This window comes from Sturnira hondurensis, unplaced genomic scaffold (assembly GCF_014824575.4).
Source record: "Sturnira hondurensis isolate 20B ecotype Veracruz unplaced genomic scaffold, ASM1482457v3 Scaffold0006413, whole genome shotgun sequence".
Classification (NCBI taxonomy): Eukaryota; Metazoa; Chordata; class Mammalia; order Chiroptera; family Phyllostomidae; genus Sturnira; species Sturnira hondurensis.
In genome coordinates, this window is record NW_028079044.1 from 11,805,541 (window position 1) to 11,821,255 (window position 15,715).

Sequence of the window (15,715 nt, forward strand, 5' to 3'; positions counted from 1 at the left end):
ATCTCTTAAGTGCTTAATAGACTGTACAAGATAGTAGGAAAATAACCTGGTTTTGCCTTATCTGCCTTAGCAAAGAATACATTTTTATAGTACAATTTTTCAAGTTTACTGTCAACAATGTGCCAAACATAAGCAAAGTGAGATGTATCCTCTGTCCAATGGCCATAGCTCCTAAATTTAACTATTATTACATAGGTTCTTTTTAAAAAATATATTTTATTGATTATACCATTACAGTTGTTCTATCCCCCCCTTCATTCCCCTCCACCCTGCACACCCCTTCCCCCACCATTCCCCCCCTTTCGTTTATAACCACGTGTCTCAAGTTCTTTAGATTCTTTATTTCCCCCACTATTCTCGCCCTCACCCCATCTATTTTCTACCTACCATCTATGCTACTTATTTTCTGTACCCTCTCCCCCCTTCTCCTCCTCCCACTCCCCTGTTGCTAACCCTCCATGTGTTCTTCATTTCTATGGTTCCACTCCTGATCTAGCTGTCCGCTTGGTTTGCTTTTGTTTTAGGTGTGGTTGTCAATAACTGTGAGTTTGCTGTCCTTTCATTGTTCATATTTTTTATCTTCTTTTTCTTAGATAAGTCCCTTTAACATTTCATATAATAAGGGCCTGGTGATGATGAACTCCTTGAACTTGACCTTATCTGAGGAGCACTTTATCTGTCCTTCCATTCTAAATGAAAGCTTTGTTGGGTAGAGCAGTCTTGGATGTAGGTCTTTGGATTTCATGACTTGGAATACTTCTTTCCAGCCCCTTCTTGCCTGGAAGGTCTCTTTTGAGAAATCAGCTGACAGTCTGATGGGAACTGCTTTGTAGGTGACTGTCCCCTTATCTCTTGCTGCTTCTAGGATTCTCTCCTTCATTTTAATCTTGGCTAATGTAATTATGATGTGCCTTGGTGTGTTCCTCCTTGGGTCCAACTTCTTTGGGAATCTCTGAGCTTCCTGGATTTCCTGGAAGTCTATTTCCTTTGCCAGGGTGGGGAAGTTCTCCTTTATTATTTGTTCAAATAAGTTTTCCACTTGTCACTGTTCCTCTTCCACTTCTGGAACCCCTATAATCCGGATGTTGGGATGTTTAAAGCTGTCCTGGAGGTTCCTAAGCCTCTCCTCATTTTTTTGTATCTTGTAACTTCACTTTTTTCTCTTTGGTCATTTCTTCCTTCTGGTCCACTCCCTTGATTTGAGTCCCAGTTTCCTTTCCATCACTATTGGTTTCCTGTGCATTTCCCTTCATTTCAATTAGTTTAGCCTTCATATGTTCCTCTAATTTGTGGCTAAAATCAACCAATTCTGTGAGCATCCTGATCACCAGTATTTTGAACTGTGCATCTGAGAGGTTGGCTATTTCTTGGTTGCTTAGAGTTATCGGCTCTGGGGCTTTGAGTTCTTCTTGAGCCATGTTTTGGACTGTTCATGCCTGTTATGTATGAGGAGCGGAGCCCTAGGTGTTCACCAGGGCAGGGCAACTCAGTTGCTGGATTTTGGCGCTGTATGTGGGGGCAGGGTCAAAGGAAAGCAATGTGGGTCCCCTCTGCTGCCGCCCACGGCTGCCGCAGGGGCCCTCGTGGTCCGGTCAGTCCCACTGCACGCGAATGTGTGGCCGGGTCAGCCGCCGCCTTGTGTCCTTGCTGGATTCGCCACTGGGGCCTCTGCGGTGGTCTCACTGCTCACTCTGCTGGTTTATCTGCACGCAAATGTGTGACCATGGCCAGCCCTCCACCGTGCATCCCTACTGGGTCTGCCAGATGCTACCCTGGCTGCCTGGGCACCTGGGTCGGGGATCCTTCCTGCCCGGCCCTGCTCCACTGCTGGCTCCGCCCCTCTTACCGTCTGGTTGAATGGTTTGTTGTTGCCAGGCTTTCGTATAGTTCAATTTTCTGTTCTTTGGCTGTGTCTTTGTTTACTGAACCTTTGTTGTATTCAAACTTGGTTGTGGGAGAAGGCACAGTGTTTCCACATACGTCTCCACCTTGGTGGGAGTCCTACATAGGTTCTTTTCCTTGATTCCTTCTTCATTATGTAGTCAATGAAAGAAAATAATGCATTTTATAATACTTTTATCTAATAAAGGTCCTTCTGTGCTTCTCCATCATATAATCCTTAAAGTACTCAGAATTTTATTTACACTTCTGCTTTTTCCCACAGCAAAATAAACAGCATTAATGAACATGAAAGTGTCTCTCTGTTTACCTAAGAAATCTAGAGGAAATTGTCTCTTGCTGATTTTAAGGCTAAGGTTCCCACTGATACAGTAAATGTCCACGGCCCACTGAAAACAGTGTCGCCACAGCCTCACCCAGTGTGGGCCCTTGACTAGACTCTGCCCTCGACTGCTTCAAACCACACCTCATCTGCCCAAGAGACATTTCACTGTGTGATTTCTTATTGACAAATGTCTTGTGCTTTTCTCAGTGCTGGTCTGTCTGAAGCAAGTTGGTTGCCCTTGGCAGAAAACACTATTCATTAGAAAAATTTCCTGATGAAAAGAACCCTAGACTTCAGTGCTGAGCATCAGCAACATGAGAAAAAGCACTACTGCATAAGGATTAGAACTTTGTATGTGTAATTCACTTCAGGCTCCAACCAAAGCAACGACAGCAGCAGGGCACATCCTCTTATGCTTTTGCTTCAGCCACCCCTCAGATGTGTTCAGGTTCATGGTAAGATGTGTTCAGGCTATGCCCTGAGGTACTCTGAACCTCTAAATCTTTGAAAGAGTATTTTACTCTTTCATTCCAGGTTAGAAAATCATCATCCGGTAAGCTGAAATAGGCTGACTTAATGGTCTCATCTGAGATTCCTTATTTCTTCAGATAAGTACCCTGTCCCATTAGTGGGCACTCAGAAGATTTTAAAAACAAAAGTCTCAGGTGTTAGGACTATTTCTGTCTATTTGCAGTATGACTGGTTGAATCAGTGGTTTTCAAACTAAGTTCTGAGTGTCCTAATGGGTTTCTTAGAAATCCCTCAGGATCGAGAGGGATGAGTTAAGAAGATAGTCACTCCAGTTTCAGCAGGAGTAGCTCTATTTGTGTCTATTTTATTTAAATTGGGCTCTAACATATCCTTAAGAAAGGATTTCATTGCTTAAAAATTGGTTTCACAAAAGGAAACAGAGCTAGAATACTTTTTCTTTATTCAGTAGTTATCTTACACTACATGCAAATAAAATAGGCTTAGGACACTGATATTGCCACTAGTTCAAAGCAGTGACACCTTTATTTTCTTAATATTCATACTAAAATATTTATCGAACTTCTATATGCTAGGCATGGTGCTAAGAAAGAAGATATGATATAGGCATGGCACCTGCCCTCATGGACTGTAGTCTAGTGGAAAGACAGTTAAATAAATAGGTAATTATCATGCATCCTAACAACCAGGTGTGTGTAGTAGGGGAAGGGAGTCAAGAAAGACTTTTATGTATTAGGAACTAGAAATGTTCAAGAAATGGCACTTATGTGTGTAAAAGCCTGTGGGTAGAGCGAACATGAATCAAAGAACTGAAAAAAGAAGTATGAAGTGTGGCTCATAGAGTGCAAGTTAGAGGAGTCTTGTATGCGATCTTAAGGAGTATGGACTTAAGAGCCATGGGAAGTAGTAGGGCAAAATGGTCAGATATCTGTTTTTTTTTTTTACAAATTTTTCAATTTTTTTTATTTAATTATTTTTCAAGTACAGTTTTCTGTCAATTACTCCCATCCCATCCCACCCCCCATCCTCCCCCCTCCCTCCCATTTCCACCCTTCTCAGTTGTTGTCCATGTATCCTTTATCTGTTTTTAAAAGCTCACTCTGGCTGTAAGATGAAGAACGGAATGAAGAAGGGCATAGAGAGGAACCAGAGGAGAAGGCTATTAGGATGTTCCAAGTGAGAGTTCCCTTGGGTTAAGGGAGCAGAGTGCTGGCAGAAAGATGTGACCAGATTCCAGAGATAATGGAGGGTTAGATTCAGTTATGTGATGACCGACGGGATGGGTGTTGGGTAGGGAAGAGAGAGTGCCAAGGTCGCTATTGAGTTTTCTGGCTCAGTTTATTGAGTAGATAGTGGAGTCATTCATGGAGACAGGGAACTCAGGGGAGAGGGTCAGTTTTAAAGGACAGGTGATGAAATTCATTTTGGACAGGTTGAGTCAAAGATATGCGTGAGCCATCTATGTGCCGATGTGAAGTAAACAGTGGATGTTTGGGTACTTAGGTTAGGACATAGTCTGGGCTAGAGATGTCATTGTGGGACTCGTCAGGATAGAGGTAGCGATCAGTGTCTTAAGAACGGCATGAATGACAGCTCCTATGAAGACCGAGTGGGCTATGAGAAGAACTGGAGGACAGAGAGAAGAAAATAAAGAATGTGGTGTTTGTTGCAGAAGCTAAGAGAAAAGAGCGGTTTGAGGAGGGGTGAGTGAGAAACAGTGTTAAATGTCGCAGAGGTCACAGTCTAAAAAGTATCTTCAAAATTCAGTCTACATTCTGTCAGTAGCAATATTTGAAAGCTGTCTGTGATTATCTTTGGTCTAGTGGAAAAGTTTTCTGTAATAGTCCAGGAACAAACCTCATATGAGAAAACAGGGCACTTTTAATTCATAGAGAACTGCTACATTGTGGTGAGTTTTTGTAAATATCTGAAGAGATTTAAAAACCAAACTGCTAATGACTGCAAAATCCCTCCCCGCAGACACATGGGCAAGCAGCTAAAGCTCCCTCTAATGTGAGTCCCATGTGGACTACTCTTTCATGTGGTATAATGTTAGTGTGATGTATAATATAAGAAATATGACTTGGAGATAAACAACTAAAATAGGTGAAACACACCCCCCAAAAAACACTTTGCCAAGTCATGTTAAACCCACAATTATATTTCCCTCAGACTTACTTTCACTCCCTACCCAGCTTCCCTTAACTTCTGTCCTTTTCCCCCTCTCCACCTATAATTTGGAGTTAACTTTAAGGGAGCTATAATTGCTGGTAAATATGTTGAGTTTGGAACTTTTCACAGGATGGGATAGTGTTTTTCAGGAGGTGAGTAGTTCTTTGCAGATATTTACCGCTCTATAAACCACATGGCTGGAAGGAAACTTACCTAGCCTTCTTCCTTTTATAGTCAAAGAAATTAGGATCAAAAGAAATGAAGTAACTTGAGCAATGACTCAGGCATTGAGTAGGCGGCTAAAGTAGGTCCCCATACAGCTTGCTCTCTATGTATAAAAATAATGCTTCTTGGAGATGATGGAGAATTAAAATACGTTTTGTCCTATTTTATACTACAAGACTAAATCGGTTCATGTTGATTTGCTAAATCATTCAGATATAAAATTAAAAAAGATTTACTTTTGTATGTTTGATAGACATTGTGAGAACCAGTCCACAAATATCAATTGTCTTGCATTTTCTGTTTCAATGCACTTTATGCAAGAATTTGTTTCCAGAGAGATTGAGAGATACACATCCATTTATTCTGTGATAGTCTGAATTTTGGTCCAGGGTAATTTCTACTACAGCACTCAAGCTCATCCTCCATCCCTATCCCAATAGTACTAACATATGGACCTTCCAGGCAGATGTCAGAGATTCATGTGGCTGTTTAGGTAGGACATGCGATGGCACAGGGAGAGACTGAGCCAGGAGATGCTGTTAAATCCAGCTGGTCCTGAGCCAGGTTGGCATAAGAGAAGAATGGCTTTCTGTGGATAGATCCAATTCTGAGCTGCTAAAGAGCTTGATGGTATTGTAAAGGAGGTGCCTCTCTAAATGTTGGAAATCCCAAACCCATGGAAGGTGATGGAGCATAAGGAAAAACCTCAGACTGTGGAGTCAATGGACTTGGCTTAGGTATCCCAGCTGTGCTTCTTAGCAACAAGAACATTCTTCAAATTTGTTTTATTTAAAATTCTCTAAGCCCACAGTTTTCTCATCTGTAAAATGTGGCTGGGAAGATGTAGTGAAATAATGTATGTTAACTAAGTTTTAGTTTCTCCTTTCTTCCCCTTAAATTCCTTAGGTGCTTTCCATCTCAGACCCTCTCTGTTTGCATCCCCACCAAGTGACTCTGCTAAAGAAAGACTTAAGCTTTTGCTGAATTACTCCTGAAGAAAAGAATCTTGAAATTTGGACCTACAGTTTCAGAAGTACACATGGTAAGCCAACACTACTGTTTTTTCTTTTCAGTGTTACTTAGACATAATTGAAATATAATACTGCATAAGTTTAAAGTATATAACATAATGATTGATATATGTATATATTGCAAAATGATGACCAGAATAAGATTAGTTAATATCCATCACCTCACATAGTTACAATTTTTTCCCCTGTAATGAGAACTTTTAAGGTCCACTCTCTTAGTGACTTTCAAATATACAATATAGAAAGTATTGTTAATTATAGTTGTCATGTTGTATTTACATACCCAGAACTTATTTATCTTATAACTAGTAGTGTGTACCTTTCAACTACCTTCCCTAATCACCACATCCCCCAGCCCTGCCTCTGGCAACTATAAATGTGATCTCTGTTTCCATGAGTTCGGTGTTTTAAACTTCCACATAGAAGTGAAATCATACAGTATTTGTCTTTTTCTGACTATTAAACTTAGCATAATACCCTCAAGACTCATTAATGTTAGTGCAAATGGCAAGATTTCCTTCTGGATTATGTCTGAATAGTATTCTATTCTGCATATATAATATATAGCATATATGTCATGATTTCTTTTTTTACTTTTATTTTTTAATTACAGTTTCTATTCAGTATTATTTATATTAGTTTCAGGCATACAACATGGTGGTTAGACAATCAAATACTTTACAAATTTGTCCCCTCAGTGTTTTATGTATCCACCTGGCACCGTACATAAGTATTACAGTATTATTGACTATCTCCCCTATGCTGTACTTTACATCCCCATGGTTATTCTGTAACTACCAATTTGTACTTCTTAATCCCTTCACATTTTCACCCAGGCCCCTACCTCCCCACCCTGTGCCAATCATACATCTGTTCTCTGTATCTATAAGTTTGTTTCTATGTTGTTTGTTTGTTTATTTTATTCTTTAGATTCCACATACATGCCAAATTATTCTCTGTCTGATTTATTTCACTGGGCATAATACACTCTAGGTCCATCCATGCTGTCATAGATGGTAAGATTTCATTCTTTTTTATGGCTGACTAATATTTCCTTGTACGTATGTACCGCTACTTTTTTATCCTCTTGTCTATTGATGGCACTTGTGTTGCTTTCACATCTTGGCTGTTGTAAGTAATGCTGCAATGAACATGAGAGTGCGTGTACTCTTTCAAATTAGTGTTCTGGGTTCCTTAGGATATTTTTCCAGAAGTGGACTTGCTGAGTCATAAGGCAGATCCATTTTTGATTTTTTTGTGCTAACTGCATACTGCTTTCCAAGGTGACTTGCATCAATCTGCATTCCCACCAGCAGTGCACAAGGGTTCCCTTTGCTCCACATCCTTATCAACACTTGGTTTTTGTTGATTTATTGATGATGGCCATTCTGACAAGTGTGCAGTGATATCTCACTTTGGTTTTAATTTGCATTTCTCTTATGACTAGTGACATTGAGCGTCTTTTCACATATCTATTCGCCACCTTTATGTCCTCTTTGGAGAAGAGTCTATTCAGGTTTACTGCTCATTTTTAAATTGGATTATTTGGGGGGTTTGGTGTTGAGTTGTATGAGGTGTTTATAAATTTTACATCTTTTTTGGATGTATCACTGGCAAATATGTTCTTCCATTCAGTAGGTTGCCTTTTTGTTTTGTTGCTGGTTTCCTTTGCTGTACAAAAACTTTTTAGTTCAATGTAGTCCCATTTGCTTATTTTTTTGGTTTCCCTTACCAGAGGAGATATACATCCAAAAAAATATTGCTAAAAGAAATGTCAGAGGTTTTACTGCCTATGTTTTCTTCTAGGAGTTTTATGGTTTCATGTCTTACGTTTGTCTTTAATCCATTTGGAGTTTATTCTTGCATATGGTGTAAGAAGGTGGTGTAGTCTAATTTTTTGACATGTACCTGTCCAGTTTTCCCAACACCATTTATTGAATAAAATTTCTTTACCCCATTGTATGTCATATATTAATTGACCATATAAACATGGGTTCATTTCTGAGCCCTCTGTTCTGTTCCATTGATCTATGTATAGCATATAGCACAATTTCTTTATTTATTTATCTGTTGATGGACACTCAGGTTGTTTCTCTGTCCTGGCTATTGTAAATAACACTGCAATAAACATGTGGGTGCAGTATGTCTTTGGGACAGTAATTTTGTTTTGTTTGGCTATATACCCAGAGTAGGCTTGCCAAGTCATGTGACAGTTCTATTTTTAATTTTTTGAGGAATCTTCCTACTAGTTTTCATAATGGCTCTATCAATTTACATTCTACTAATAGTGCACGAGGGTTCCCTTTTTTTCACATCCTTGCTAGTATTTGTTATTACTTGTCTTTTGATGATAACCATTCTTACAGGTGTGAGGTGATACTGTGTTGTGATTTTGATTTGCATTTCTCTAGTTATTAGTGGTGACCAATACTATGGTGATAAGGGGAAAAGTGATGTGTGACAAAGAAAAACAACTTGCAGTTTATAATACCCAACTATTCCAAAGGTGTTCATGGTTTGCTGGACAGAGCGACAGGTATGAAGATGCAAAGTTAAAAGAGTTTACTAAACTGATTTACATTAGAAAAAAATGTTTTTTGGAGGAGGGCAGGGCTGAGGGACAATGCAGTGAGATCCAGAACCAGGGAAGACTTAGAGCCTCTGTGTGGACATGATTAAAGGGTGAAGAGGTAGCTGAGGGGGTTTTTCTGGGAATCCCTGGGATGTTTAACAGGAGTTTCTATTAAAGTGTGTCATGTAGTGCTTGATACAACCCTTTCATGTACTGCTCTGTGAAAATCTGTGTTTCTCCTTAAAGTCCTAGGGGAGCCAAAGCGTAGACCTGCTGAGTTCTATTTCATGGTGTTTGTGAACTCAGGACAGGGCTGGGAGGCTCAGGTATATCTGGGTCACATTACTAATATGTATCAGCATCCTTAGCTGAAGATACACATTGTTTTTAAAAAGCAGAGTAAAGAAATAAACACCTGGAAACCATCGTCATTGGGCCCAGAACAATACAGCTTAGCTCTGAAGGATGAAAGTAGAGATTCATCTGGGAAAGGTACACAAAATTCTGATTTTGGCTTGACCCAGAACTTTCTTACGTACCTCACAAAACTGTTACAGAGCTTCCACTTCAAATATTTCCAGCCTGAACAATGTCATTTGTTCAGACCATTTATTCAATGCTGCAAACTTTATGTGAAAAGTTAGAGTGTAACAGCATTCAGAAAATCCAAAGGTAGAGGCTTGCGATTTACTGAGAACTTGTTCTATGCCCAGAAAATCAACAGCAGCCGCCTTCTGAGCTCATCTGTGAGGTAATGGAGTAATGGGTTAGATTTTCAGAGCTTCCAGCAGAGCTTGTGGCTACATTAAGCTCCATAGCTCTACTTCCCCACAATTTTCCTTTTTTTTCACAGTGGGAGAAGACCTATTAGGAAGCAAAAAGTAGCTTTTAAGAAAAAGGTCACAGAGAAACACACACCTTGAAAAACTAGTAAGAGTAGAAATTGGGTATAGGGAAAGATGACAGAGTCCAGGAGAGACTCCGGGAAGCTTTTAACGTTTAAGAGCAGTGCACAGTGTAATGCTTTGAAATAATGGTTGCTCAGATGAATAAAACTGCAGGAATTTGTTGTGGGAGCTTAATTGCTTCAAGCCGTTGGTGCTATTTTCAGGAAAGCTACCACGCTAATTGGAAAATTGATTTCTACAGGATGACTAACAGGTACAAGTGAGTGGATGATTCTCTGCTGCACAGATAGCATAAAGATATCACTGATGGAATGCAGTGAGCCATCACATAAGCCAGCTCTAAGAAGTGAGCATCATAATGTAGAAGAAAGCATAAGATTTAGAATCGATGGCCAAGATGGAAACCCAAACTCTAATACTTGCTGCTTGTCAAGTAGTATGTCAGTCAGTTCTTCTGAGCCTCAGTATTTTTTTCTATAAAAAAGTGTACGATATGTCGCATGGTTGTTCTAAGTCTTGATGGATAGAAAATGTGGATAGAGGCATTTTTTTTTCTTAATTACAAAAGCAATACACATTCAAAGCAAGAAACTTGGAGAACAACAAAAAATGGAGGAAAATACCGAAGAAGTACTCATAATTTTACCAACCAAGGACAACAGATAGTATTTTAATGTCTTCAATGTTCTTATATGTACGCACTCACACACACACACATAGCACATACACTTTCTTTAAACAAAAATAGCATTTTAAGTGTACATACATTTTGCGGCTTGCCTTTCCACTTAGCAATATTGCAAAATATTTCCCATGTCAAATAATCTCCTACTACATGTTTAGGAAAGCATTTTTACCACTGCGAAGGACTATTCAAACATTAGTAGTTACTATTAAAACTTGAATGAGTGAATATATTCATTTCTTCCTCAATATACACAAAACCCCAAGCACCCAAAAAGTCATTCTGCATCATTTTCTTGGCAATTGTCTAAATAAAACTTATGACAAATAGACTAACTTTTGTCTATCTTCTTATTTCTCTTTTGGTATTTTCTTTCTAATAATTAGAAAGGCAAAAGTTACCAAATGAGCCCTGGGTGGTGTAGTTCAGTGGATTGAGTGTGGGCCTGCGAACCAAAGGATCGCAGTTTGATTCCCAGTCAAGGCACATGCCTGGGTTGCAGGCCAGTTCCTGGCAGGGAACGCATGAGAGGCAGCCTTACGTTGATATTTCTCTCCCTCTCTCCTTTCCATCCCTTCTAAAGATAAATAAATAAAATCTTTTTTAAAAAGTTACCAAATGAGAGTATGTTCCAGCATTTTTTTACTTTAAATATTGATACCTTTGATTTATTCTCTTCAGATTTGCTTTGGCAATGATACATGGATTCTGTTGAGACATGCTGCATGTGTGCCATGGTGTTTTCCATTAAACTTTAAAAATAATCATTCAGAAATCTGGGCCCACTGCCTCTTAGTCTTCTATGTCCAAGCAAAGTGAAATAAGCCAGACAGTGAAAGACAAATACCATATGATCTCACCTATAAGTGGAACCTAATCAACAAAACAAACAAACAAGCAAAATATAACCAGAGACATCGAAATTAAGAACAAACTGACAGTAACCGGAGGGGAGATGGGAGGGGATAATGAGGGAAAGGGGGAAGGATTTTCAGGAACATATATAAAGGACACATGGACAAAACCAAAGGGAGTTAGGATTAAGGGTGGGAAGTGGGGATGGGTGGGGTGGGAGAGAGTGGTGGAGGGGAAATGGAGACAACTGTACTTGACAACAGTAAAAAAATGTGAAAAAATCAATAAACAACAAGTGTTGGAGAGGATGTGGAGAAAAGGGAACCCTAGTGCACTGTTAATGGGAATGCAGACCTGTGCAGCCACTGTGGAAAACAGTATGGAATTTCCTCAGAAAACTAAAAATTGCCTTTGACCTGGCAATTCCACTGCTGGGATTATACACTAAGAACACTGAAACACCAATCCAAAAGAACCTATGCACACACAAAAAATGATGATTTGGCATGTTGATTTGTTGTAAGGATATTTTGCAGGTTTTCCTTTACCTCATGTGACCTGGATTGAGAGTTAGGAGCTATGGATGGATCCCTGTTCTGACTCTTCCTATTCACACATCACATCACATCACAGACAAGCCCACCCTTTTCTCAACATTGGTTTTCCCATCTGTAAAATGTTGTGAGTAGAACAAGTAATCTCTAAGTGTCTAAGATTCTCAGGCCACATCAGGAGAGCCAGATGAGCATTCCGATGGCACACCAAAGATAATATAGACAGATATGCCTTGGAACAGCTCTAGCCCATTACCGAAATATTAAAATATTCTGTATCATTTATTATGAACATTCCCCCTCCTTGAGCTTCCAAGTGCCTTCTTTCTCTAGTCCCTCCTCGTTTAACTTCCATGGCCCTTTCTCCTGGACCCCAGATTTCTCCTTCTCCAAATTTCAGCAGCTAAGCAGCCTCTAGCTGGCATCCACTCTTACTGGTTGGTGCCTGAGTCTATCCAGTTTTAAAGTATTTGGAATATCACTCTTGGATATGAGGAGCTCCTTTGCATCCCCATGCATGCCAGCTGATGGTAGAGGCTAAATCATTATCCCTGTGACTAAATCGTCTGGAGGCTATATTTAAAACTGGCTGTTTAACACATAGAAAGTGAAAACCTTAACTGAACTTTGTGAGTTATAGCAATCTAGGTGTAATTTAAAATTGATTCATTAATTTTTCTAAGTGTGTCCAGTTGTTTTTAATGTTTTAAGAAGTAAAGTGAACTTTTTAAAAGTTTAGTTCTAAATATCAGTATAGCAGGATGTATGAATATACTTTTTTTCTTAAACATCTTTATTGAGGTATGTCACATACCATGACACTCACTTATTTAAAATGTACAATCCAATGGTTTTTAGTATATTCACAGAGTTGTACAACAGTTCTTACAAGAATATTTTTATCATCACCAAAAGCCCAGATCCATTAGCTGTCATTCCATGGACCCTGTCCCCTCAGCCACTGGAAACCACTGATCTACTTTTAGTGTCTATGAACTTGCTTATCCTGGAAACTTCTTATAAATGGAATCTTACAGTATGTGGTTTTGTATGAGTGACTGCTTTCACTTAACATATTGTTTTCAAGGGTATATGTGTATTGTTGATGTTTCAATGAAATTGAAACCAGAAGCAATTCTGGGCAAAAGTTTGAAGTCACAATAACATTTGGATTTGATATCCTCTGACCTCCTCTTCTAGACCCAGCTCCCCCCGACCCCCAGGCAGTTTCCCACTTGTGGTCTAATCTCTTCCCCTGCAAACAAGTTTTTGTCAAATACCTCTGTCTGTGGAGATCTGTTTTATCTAAGCTCTCATAAACATGTTGAAAGGGAGGAATCATGAGTAGTGGGGGCTTAATATGTCACTCTCCCTAACGGTAATTACTTTAGCTGATAATTTCTTAATAACAAAAATAATTTTCATTTTGGAGCCCTAACTCAGGACTGGGATCTTCACTAACTATATTTTCGTGCCTAATTTTAGGTAATTATTACTAACCAGGTAGGTATATATTAATATTTTAATTTCACAGAGGAGAAAGTAGAGGTTCAGAAAAGTTAAGTAACTTCCCCAAGGCCACTGAAAAATACCATTGGAATTTTGAGAGGAATTGAATTAACTCTATAGGTGGCTTTGGGTAGTGTGGACATTTTAAGAGTATTAATTATTTGGATCCATGTAGATGAAATCTCTTTCCATATGTGTCTTCAATATTTTTCATCAAAGTCTTATAAATTTCATTGTACAGATTTTTCATTTTCTTGGTTAAATTTAGTCCTAAATATTGCCTTTGACAGTATTGGGAGTGGGCTAGTTTTTAAAATTTCTTTTTTAGATATATTTTTTTATTTCTTCTTTGTCCCTCTGACTGTTCAAGGAATGTGTTAGTCTCCAACATGCTTGTAAAATTTCCAACTTTCCTCTTGCTGTTGATTTCTAGTTTCATACCATTGTGGTCTGAAAGGATACTTGGTATGATTTCAATCTTCTTAAATTTGCTAAGACTTGTTTTGTGGTTTATCATATGACCTACCTTGAAGAATGTTTCATGTGCACTTGAAAAAAAATGTATATTCTGCTCTTGTTCTACAAATACCTGTTAGGCTCATGTGATTTAACATATGGTTCAAATGCAACTTTGAAAAAATTTTTCTGTCTAGATGTTAAAAGTGGGGCATTGAAGTCCTATACTATTATCATTTTGTTGTTTAATTCTCCCTTCAGATCTGCTTAATATATTTAGGTGATCCAGTGTTGTGTATGTATATATTTATGGTTGTTATATCTTCTTGAAGAATTGACCCCTTGAGCATTATATAATGACCCCTTTCCTCTTGTTACTACCATTTTGGCTTAAAACTATTTTGTCTGATGTAGGTATAGCTATTCCTGCTATCTTTTGGTTTCCACTTGCATGGTATATCCTTTGCTATCTTCTGTCTCTTCACTTTAAGCCTATATGTATCCTTAAATCTGAAGTGAGTCTCTTATAAGCAGCATATAGTTGGGAAAAAACGTTTTTCACTTGACTATTTTGGGAAAAACTCTGCCATACGGATAAGAAGAACAGGACAGTAGAACAGTCTGTGCTTTCTGTGGAAAATTATATATATATGAAATTGGGTCTGGTTTTTAAACTTTGGGCTATTCTTAGACTAAAATTTATTACAAAGGGTCAAATGTCAGAAATTCAAACTTGTCATATGTTCCTGATTTCTCACACCAAACTAAGCCAGTTTTGATGAAAAAAATTGTAAAATATGAGTATAGATAAAAGAGTAAACAGACTTCCTTTAATAACATGAGATTTAGGAATTAAACATAGTAGGCAGAAGATCCTGTAGGAATTTCAAGTGATATTTTATGATGATTGGCTAAAGAATGTTTTAAGCCTTGGTTTACATAGCATGCTACTTTATATAGTATTCTTTATTCTTGGGATCCCTGCAAGATAAGATATTGTACTGATATAGACAATCATCTCTTCTTCTTTTCTATCTGGCCAAGTGGGATAGGAATAAACAAAAATAATATCTAGCTAATAAGAGAAGTAGAAAAGAAACTTTAGAAGAGTAAAGGCCAAGATAAAAAAGAAATGTGAAATAGTGAATATTTTGAGTAGGATAACCTTACATTATGGTTCTCCTAAAAAATAAATATGACTTGAAAATATGTCTGAATGTTTAGTGAACTTCCTAAGAATTACTAATTTTATGGCCTTTGCAAGGAGACATCTATAATATCTTATAAAATATCCAAGGGTCTTCTGATATTCATTTATCATTATTCTTTTTTATCCTAGTAAGAAGGTATATGTGTGTGTGTTTGTTTGTTTATGCCTGTACATAAATGTTTATACCAGCATTTATCATTATTCTTACTTTAATTCTATAGTGGTAGCTTTACTCATTATGCATTTGTGAGGCGTATATCAAAGACTGAACATGTAGAAGCTACAAAAAGTCAGAGTTCTTGCTCTTGGGCTGCTTATCATTTGCATGCAGGGGCCAGAAGGATAAAATGATTAGAGGACAAACGCAACAACGACAGTGTTTCAGTGAGGAAGAACGAGCAGGGGTAGAGAGGAAAAACCCTATTTCTATTGCTATACTTTAAGAAAACAGCCTCCTAGAGAGGGTTGATTCTACTAAATGGAAAGCCCCTTTAATAAGATGAGCACTGTGAAGAGATTGGCCAGGTGAGTTTGAGGTAAAAGCTGGGAGGAGATGAACTACATGCTTAATGGAAGAGAATAATTTAAAGTTCTTGGTTCAGTCCAAGATAAAGAATAGAAGAGAGGAGCCAGTGAGGTAAAGATAGACCAGTGAAAGGCCATTAGACCACCAAGGGCCACAGTGGTGCTCATAGTACCATTTTACAATGGTTTGTATCCTTGTAGCTTAAATCCCTCTTTCCCTGACCTTCCCAGCATACTATCTATAGTAAATTCAGCTCTTCTCAAGAATGCTTTGTGTGGTGGAGTAGTTTATTATCGTTT

At 38.4% G+C, this 15,715-nt stretch overlaps 1 long non-coding RNA gene across 1 annotated transcript in view; it reads left to right on the top strand.

Annotated features, from left to right (window-relative positions):
* Positions 1-15,715, top strand: part of LOC118988425 (uncharacterized) — a 122,087-nt gene that overhangs the window by 16,803 nt on the left and 89,569 nt on the right. The window contains exon 2 of the long non-coding RNA XR_005066766.1: positions 6,017-6,152. This is a non-coding gene — a long non-coding RNA (uncharacterized LOC118988425). The remainder of the gene's footprint in view (positions 1-6,016; positions 6,153-15,715) is intronic.